We start from the raw sequence: 8925 nt of genomic DNA, 5'->3' as shown, positions 1-8925 counted from the left end.
TTTTCATCAGTAAGACAGTAACGGATTCAAACAATGGAGATCTTCCAAACATCAGTATCAACTTATCATATATATAATCCCGCTAATCACACGCCTACAATGGTTCTTTTCTTTGAGTGCGAGTCCGGGAACAAAAAAGAGAACACCTTTGAAAGCTGTTACTATCAAATTAACTGGGAATGTGTTATATGGAATTAGTTCTAACATCTAACAACCGATACATTCTGATTCTGGTACTGACCCTGAGACCAGTTAAGCTAGAATCCGTTCTCTAACATATTTTGTTAGCTTGTCTCTCAATTCAAATCCAATCATTAAGGTTTCGGGAAAAAGTGTTGCGAGACTGATTAAAAGTCCTCCAAACCCGCACCTGATATCTGCAAATTCTATCTTTTTGGAACTGGATTGGGAATCAATAAGGATAGGGAAGAGAGTAGTCTACATGATGAGGGGAGGTTGAGACCGGGAAATGGGAGCCGCTTAACGGGTTGCTATGAGCTCGGGCTTGGTAAAACCGTTTTCTTGGAAGACAGGTGGATTTGCTGATGCAGGGGTATGATTCGTCCAATTGCATGTTGGGAATAGATGTACGTTCTGTAATGTCATTTTAAAAAGTTAGGGATTGTTAAGAGCAGACCTGTCACTTATAACCGAAACTTGACCCAAGAAAACCCTAAGCCAACTCAAGAAACCTCGAACCCGAGAAAACACTATCCCAAACCGAGTAGTCCAGGTCGGTTCTTGGTTCTAATTTTTGGGTTTCTGGTTAACCCAAAAAAACCCAAATTTGATATAGGTTTCATGTCATTACTATATTTAATGTTTGTTCATGTTATATTTGACAATTCTAGTACTTATTTTATTTGACTTTCTTTTAAACAACATTAGAAATGGAGGAAGAAACAAAGGATTATACGTGAATATTCAAGACGTTAATGTTGGACCTTTTTTTAATTTTACTTGTTTACGGATTGTGTTATTGGATTATGTTGGCTTATTATTTGGTTATTTACGTTTACAAGTGAAGATAACTATGTTATTTTTACTTTTAGCATCTGACCTTTTTTTTCAAATTTTCGTGGTCAAATACTCGAAAACCGATTTTACCACCCAGATAAAACTCGAATTACCCAAACCCCAAAAATCCATGACAGATTTGTGTCGGGTTTGAGATTCAAACCCGAAACCCGAAAACACCCAAGTAAGAGGATGCAAAGTAAATGTATAAAGTAGAGGCTTTAGTGAATCACAGAATAACAGGGACCAGAAACTAGCAGTTAATCAACCAAACCGTATTAGGTGATTTAATAAACCCCAAATGCTAATTAAACGATAACCAGAAACTAGAGAGTGCAGTCGGTAGAGTACCTTGAGTCGAGGAGTGATTGATAAAATAAAGTCGGTGAAGATCGAGACGAGCGGCTCAATAACTCAATTCAAGTGGTTCGAGGGTTCCTGTTACGAGCCTGGTCGATGTTAATTGAAGGATAAGGCTTCCTTTGGGCTTAAATAAAGCCTGAAAGTGGACCTGGACTGAATACGGTTTTATACTCGGCCTGTTTGTTTTTGCCTCTTTCTTTTCTCTAAACAGAGGAAAACGTCTGATTCGGTCAGACGTAATCAGACGTGGGGCTGTTTGTTTTTTTTCTGGCATTAAGAGGTTCAGCATCTTAATAGCATCTGAACCAGTGAAAGCTTTTAGTGGATCTGAAAACCTCTTAACAAAAAAAAAACATACGTTTGTCTCCGGCCTCCATTAACTTCTGACCCGGAGACTAGGCTCCATCTCCGACGACTAGAGGTTCGTCTCTAGCCTCAACCTCTTAATGATTCAGATTTCAGACATTTGAACCACCTCTTAACATTCAAATGTGGTATTCAGATTCAGACTTAAATCTCTAAAAAAAACAAACGGGGCCTTATTTTGTTACTTGTTAGTACACGGTTTTGGTTTCGGTTTCAAACCGAATGTGAGTTTGTTCGTTTTGACAATCATTGGTTCTATAGGTTTCAAACTAAATAATGAACGCCCTTAGGTGGAGAGACGCGGAGAGTGAAAGAGTGGCGTTGTAAATATTGGCCTAGGCGTGGATTAATCTCTAGGCGCGCTTAGGCCAATTGATTTTAAGCTAATCGATGATAATCGGACCAAGTTGGCCCAAATCGGATAATTTTTAATTCTGTTGGTTCTTCAATTTTTTCAATATTAATATTTTTTTAATAATTTTTGGAAGACTCGGACCTTGGTTTTAACCCGTTAAACACAGTTATTGTTTTTTCTCATTAATTTGTAATGTTTACATATAAGTGTTTATGTTTGAACAATATTATGTGAACTTTGAAGTAGTTGTCAAAATTACATATAAAAATTCAATCCGATTAATACCAGTTGATAGTTCTTACCTTATCGCTCAGCTAGTGGCTAATAAGTTTTACAACCATGTGAAAGAGCATTGTTGCAGCACATCAGTAACCATCATTCGAGTCAAGAGGAGGAGCGGATGTAGACCAAGACTTGGTTGGAATGCTTCATTATTTTTAGGCTCAACCAAGGTTTTCAGCCTATGACTTACTGGGTATCCTCATGAAAAATATATTTTTTTTTGTTAATCGTGTGCATACTTCCACCTTTCAGTCTTAATCTTCATATTGCATAATTTATTCTTTACGTTTGAAGTTTGTCAAAGGTTTATCTTTTCTACTAATTGGGTAAACGTCACAAAATAACAAATTTCGATCCCTATGATATTAAAGGACCGAAGATGTAATTTCACGAGCATTATTTTTTTTTATTCTTTTCATTACAGGCTCAAATAATTATAATAGAAAAAAGACAGTGACTAAACTATGCTATCGTATCGTTGAAAAATCTCACTAAAACGTTGACTAATTTGATAGGACAATCTCTAATTCTCTATACATGATTAAATGTAAATTAATTTAACTTTCCCTCGTGAATAATTTATGTTTGTGTGACAAACCTTCAAGATTTATTTACTACAATTATTCATAACTTCAAGGGTTTCTAGCTTTAGTAGCTTATTGGTATCAAACAGATACATAGTGATGTCTCTCCACGTAATGCTAGAAGTTTGGGTCTTAATAAACAATGATGCAGATTTATAAATGCGTATGATTAATGACTATGTGAGTTAAGTGTTCTTGGAAAAAAATTAGTACGCTGAGCGGATACTTGAGCAAGAACTTGTGAGTTAGAACAAGCATTGATTATGGTAGAACACTATCCAATTTGTTAGAATCAAATTCCAAACAATTTGCGCATATCTACTATTAAAAGAAAAAGAAGTGACTAAATGCTTTTGCAAAAAGATAAAGTACTAGCTTCCCTGAATTTAACACATTTGTAATGACATAAACTTAAATATGTTCCATGTTCTACAACTGCATAAGAATAAACTTTAATATGCATTAATCAACAATGGCCAACCTTTTCTACTTATTGACTAATGCTATCATGTAAACTCAAGAATGCTGCTGATAATTCATCATATGTTAGGATCGATAGTTCCTCCTCATGCACATGATGCGGTGTATCGGCTCGGATTGTTGAGGGAGTTTGCGATGTTCGTATGTGTTCTAACTCTATAGCTAGTTCTTTCATTGTTGGTCTATATTTTCCGTTCAAATTTAAGCATCGCATTGCAAGGTTAGCCACATTAAGTAGCTCATTTACGTTACCCTCTTTAATCACCGTGGTATCCAAAATAGACATAACACGTTCTTCTTCCATAGCCAAAATAAAGTGCGTAGCCAAACTTCTAGTTTCACCAAATCTAGTTAGAGAAATTGGCCTTTCTCCGGTTAACAATTCAACCAAAACAACTCCAAAACTATACATATCACTCTTTTAAGTGAATTGGCTAGATTGGAAATACTCGGGATCAAGATAGCCAAATGTACCTTTGACTATAGTAGTCAAATGAGTTTGCTCTATTGAGACAAATCTTGAAGTCCCAAAATCGGAAACTTTAGTCCTATATTTGTCGTCTAAAAATATATTAGTGGTTTTTATGTCTCTATGGTATATTGGAATGGAAGTTGCTGAATGCAAGTAAGCAAGTGCTCCTGCAACCTCAGTAGCTATTTGTAGTCTCATGTTAAAAGATTTCTTGATTGCCACAATCCTTCCATCCACCAACATCCCTTTATAGACCGTACCTTGACCTCCTCTACCAAGCATTAGGCTCTCACTGAAGTTGGCAGCTGCCTTCTTCAAATCACGGGATGTGAAAAGTATGGTTTTATCAACCAGAGAAGAGTCTGCTTCTTCTTGTTGTTTAAGAAGCAAACCACCGTTACGTTTAAAATATCTATTTCTTTGCCTCCTTTCTTTTATTTTCTTGATCAACTTGTACAATACATAGCTAAATGCAACGAGAAAAAGCGTACCCATGCTTATGCTAACACCTGAATAAGGCCAATGCAAAAGTAAATGCTAGTAAGTAGATTACTTATCATAGATCAAATACTTTTCCTCAAATATCTCCTAGTCTATTTTTGAAATTTCATAAGGCTATGATTTTCTTAAAACTGGCCATATTGAAAGTATTTATGTTATCCATAGGGGTTTCATCGTCTACTAGTTTTCTTTGTAGTCAGAATGTACCGCTAGTTACAAGAAGCATAAGTCATTTGTAATTGCTTAAACCAAAAGCTCTGCCCTCCCTCTCTATCTATCCAATGCAGAGCGAATAAATGTAGAAAGCATCTAAACAAGACTTCTAGTTTAAAACTACCCTACCCCTTTTCTTGTTTTAGTCTTGACTGCGAAAGTCTTTTTTTTTCCTTTTTTAAACAATGAATATCAATAGAAACAGTTAGGAAAGCGTTAGGTCAAAAGGGGGGGAAAAGAAAGTTACAACTGGACGGTTAGAGATGTCCTTAGCTTACAAGTAACACTGAAGTATTGAACGATCTATCGGAGTTCAAAGTTTATATTCACCTGTGATTGTCTCCTCGTTATCTCTACTTTTATTTAACTATTTGCTCTTCTTTTTCCTTTCCCAAACTAGCAATTCGTATTGGTTTTAAAATAGGAGACCGGTCCTTTATTCTTGTATATATACCTTGGTTTTATTCAATAAAAAACTTAATTGGTTCCTACCAAACTTAATCGGTTCCTGACCCTTGACATGAACACATGGAATCCGCCTATCGAATCTTTCGCTGCCTAAAAACGACACATGGTTTGGGAAATTTTCTACCAAAAGAAGGCGATTTGAAGTTAACCGCTTATTGTGATGCTGGATGGTTAGGTTGCACATTTACTAGGCGGACTTTTGTTAGGAGGAGCTCCGTCGTCATGGAAAACCAAAAAAACAATTTGTCATTTCACGTTCTTCCTGTAACGATTCCGACGAAACCAGGTATACCCTAACCGGTAGACGTTAGTAACGTCATATGTAATGTCGGGTACATGAGTTACCATAGTAACTATACGAGAATACAGGGTTCACTGTATTGATTGTGCGTGAATAAATAATTCATCGTATTGAATATGCGATTAATCGATTGATAGTTATTGAAACCCGAACGAATCGAGGGTTCAATTATAGACGAGATATATGATATTTAGTGATTTTACGAAGCATTAATGCTTCGGGATAAGTAAAGTACGGCACAGAAAAAGAATTTCGATTTAATGGAACGACGGTACATTAAACGAAACCTTTAATACCAAACCGAGCAAGAGACAATCGATCAAGCCGAAAAAGATGCGCGATAATTAATAATATGATGTTTTGAGTTAATAAATGTCATGGTTTAAGTTTTTAAAGTTTTTAAATCGGTTTTATATAAATTTCATTTTTTAGCCGAAAAACAACCGTTTTGGCCTCGTTTTAAGCCGAATTAAACGTTTAACCGAGAAACGAACTGAACCAGATTATCCAAAACATTATCCGGATTGCGGATATCCAAATGAGTGGCCAAAAATGAACTTGTGGGTCCCACCCCACCCCCACATGAGGGCCGATCGGAATATAGGGGTGTTATACCCCTTACATTTTCATTTTTCTTTACAACTTATCAACAATCCAACAATTCTCTCAATTCTATAAGCCAAAAATCCGGAAATTGAGCAAGAAAACCGAGGTAAAAATCGTGTTATATACGTGTTCATCTTCGTTTCTTGAGTTTGTTTGCAAGAAAATGAGGTTTCAAAGATGAAAACCGATTCTTGCATGATCAAGTGATGTATACGGGTTATACAAGGGATCTTGGTCCAAGAAAGGAGTTAAACGAACCAAAAACGAATTTTTACGGTTTAAATCTTTGTTTTTGAATCATAACCGAAACCATGAAAGAAATGGCTTGATCGTGAGTGTAACTTGCTTGGTATTGTGGTATGTTGTTTGTAGGCTCTGTGTTTAGTGGTAGATAAGGCGGAAAGACGAGTTTGTAGCTTGTAGTGGCGGAAAACGAAAGGTATATTCGGTTTATGTCGGTGTATGTGTTTTTGGACAGATTGTTGGTCGTTTAGAGTTAGGTCATGAAATTTTACAGAGGTGTTAAACACATGAAAATATGAGTTCTGTGAATTTTTGGTAATATTTGGATAAAGGATGAATATTTGGTGAATTTAATGCTCGGTTTTGGCCAAAAATGGTGAAAAATAGTTAAATATCATGAAAAATTCTGGAAAATTGCATATAAGCTTTTTATATCATGTATAAGTCACACACAAAATTATAGTTTAGTTGGAGAAGTTTAAGTAGGCTTTTCGGTTAAACAAGTTCTAGGGTGTTCTAGCTCGGTTTTAGTAAAAATGGCATGTAAAAGAAGATTTTGGTTCTGGAAAAATTACAGGAGACTATGTGGATGGCAGGGGACATCCAGGAAAAATTTGGGATTTTTCTAAGATCGTTTGGTATTTACGACATATTTAGTGTTTAAATGGTGTTTAAAAATAGATAAATAAATTTTAAATATAAGAATTAATTCTGGAAATATTTTTATAAAATTCCCCACTGTTAAAAAGTGATTTGTGCAAAATTTCAAGATCCGAGAGTAAACGGATAATTATTTGTGCTAATTATCAAACTTTTAAAGTTAAAACGCGTAAACCGGTGAAGTTCACTTAAGCGAGCTGACTGGTGTATAAAAACCCTAAAAATGAACTACTTTCATATAAATGAGTTAGACAAGTAAAAATAAATCATCCGAAAATAATTCGGATGATTTGAGTAATTTTAACCTATTTTAACAGTTTCCGGTACGCCAAAGACGGAAACGGGTCCCGAGGCCAATCGGGAGGTCTAAACCGAGCTATAATTTCACATCTTTAATTAAATTATCAGTCAACCACTATTTTCGGGTCGTGTGTGACCAAACTCATTTTTGAAACATAAAAACGTCTAACCGTGCTAGGCACGCAAAACGAAAAAAACGACTAATAGTAGTTGTGACCATGGAACTCTAAACGACATCACAATCTAAGTCCGGAGAAGTGTTTCTGGGTTAACCTTGCCCCCAAAACGGGTACAGTGCTGGGTTAACAGTGTCCCAGATGTACCAGTCGATACGGTTAAAAGATTATATAAACAATAAGTGTATAATAACGATCTTAGGGATCATATTACAGATTGGACGCGTTAATTGATAATGATTGTTGTTACCTGCTTGCATGTGCTAAGGTGAGTTTCACGAGCCCCTTTTTACTGAACTGTTTTAAATATTTTCCCGGGGCGGAAAGCATGTTTCTATCAAAATGTTTAAGTACATGCTGATCGCATGGAAATGAATGTATTTATATAATGTTTATTGTACGGGAATCGTACGGTAATGTATTAAGATGGTAATTGTCTGAGTTGCTAACAGTGTAAGGCCCTAAACAGTGCTCTGGGTTAACAGTGTCCCCAGAGGTTATTAAATGGGTTTCTGGGTTAACAGTGTCCCCAGAGGGTATTAAATGTGTTTCTGGGTTAACAGTGTCCCCAGAGGTTATTAAATGTGTTTCTGGGTTAACAGTGTCCCCAGAGGTTATTAAATGTGTTTCTGGGTTAACAGTGTCCCCATAGGTTATTGGATGTGTTTCTGGGTTAACAGAGATTTCATTTGTAGGCTCAGCATAATTACATCGATAATATTATATTTTGATATTGATATATCATGGTTTACTCGAATTGTGAAACTCACCAACTATTCGTAGTTGACCCGTTTTCTCACATGCTTTTCAGGTACAACTAAGATAAAGTGATTGCTTACGTGCTAAGTGCTTGTTGTGTGTAAGATTTGCGTGCGGGATGTTGGGATACATTATAACAGATAGAATTATGTTTCGTATTGTATGATGTGTGTATCACCTAGACGGTAATGAAATACGAGATAATGAAATTTTGAAGTATATTAATGCATTCAGTTTTCTTTATAAACAATGTGGTTGATATCAGAGGTGTCTGTCGCATCCCGATTACGTTTCCGCTGCGGTTGCGGGGTGTTACAGAACTTGGTATCAGAGCCATTGGTTATAAAGAATTAGGATGTCTTTAAAAGATACCTAAAATATAACCAGTAGCTCAAGTATTATAGGATCTGAATATCAACTAATAATAGATAGTGACGAGTATCGGGATGAACTCGGTCGAACAAGTGAGTTATTATGGTCCGGAACATAATAACAGACTTGTCTGCACGAGGGAATTCAGGGGAAGTCACTGGGTACATTAATAGGTAAAAATGGCAACATATGTGTAGAGTATATAATATTATTTATACGTGCTAAGGTGTATATATATATGTGCGTATCTTGTGGGTACAAGTATTGAGAAATAGGACCCGGATAAGGAACCGGGGGATGAAATAATAAAAGTACCGAGGATGCTGAAATTTCTAGAGCATCGGTTGATGATAAGTCCGACTTATCGGGCCATAGTTATGATAGTACCAAGTTAAATCTCCCGTTTG

The 8925-nt window shown here is 36.0% G+C and overlaps 2 pseudogenes; both read right to left on the bottom strand.

Moving 5' to 3' along the window:
* Positions 1–57: 57 nt before the first annotated feature.
* On the bottom strand, positions 58–574 carry LOC143614940 (tRNA (guanine-N(7)-)-methyltransferase pseudogene; annotated as a pseudogene).
* Positions 575–3457: 2883 nt separating this feature from the next.
* LOC143614939 (wall-associated receptor kinase-like 9 pseudogene) lies at positions 3458–4414 on the bottom strand (annotated as a pseudogene).
* Positions 4415–8925: the final 4511 nt, after the last annotated feature.

The sequence above is a fragment of the Bidens hawaiensis genome, unplaced genomic scaffold (genome assembly GCF_021521415.1).
Source record: "Bidens hawaiensis isolate Kalapana, Puna unplaced genomic scaffold, B.hawaiensis_p1.1 tig00041461_1, whole genome shotgun sequence".
Taxonomy (NCBI): domain Eukaryota; kingdom Viridiplantae; phylum Streptophyta; class Magnoliopsida; order Asterales; family Asteraceae; genus Bidens; species Bidens hawaiensis.
Note: the sequence above shows the minus strand (reverse complement) of the source record. Positions and strands in the feature narration are given on the sequence as shown.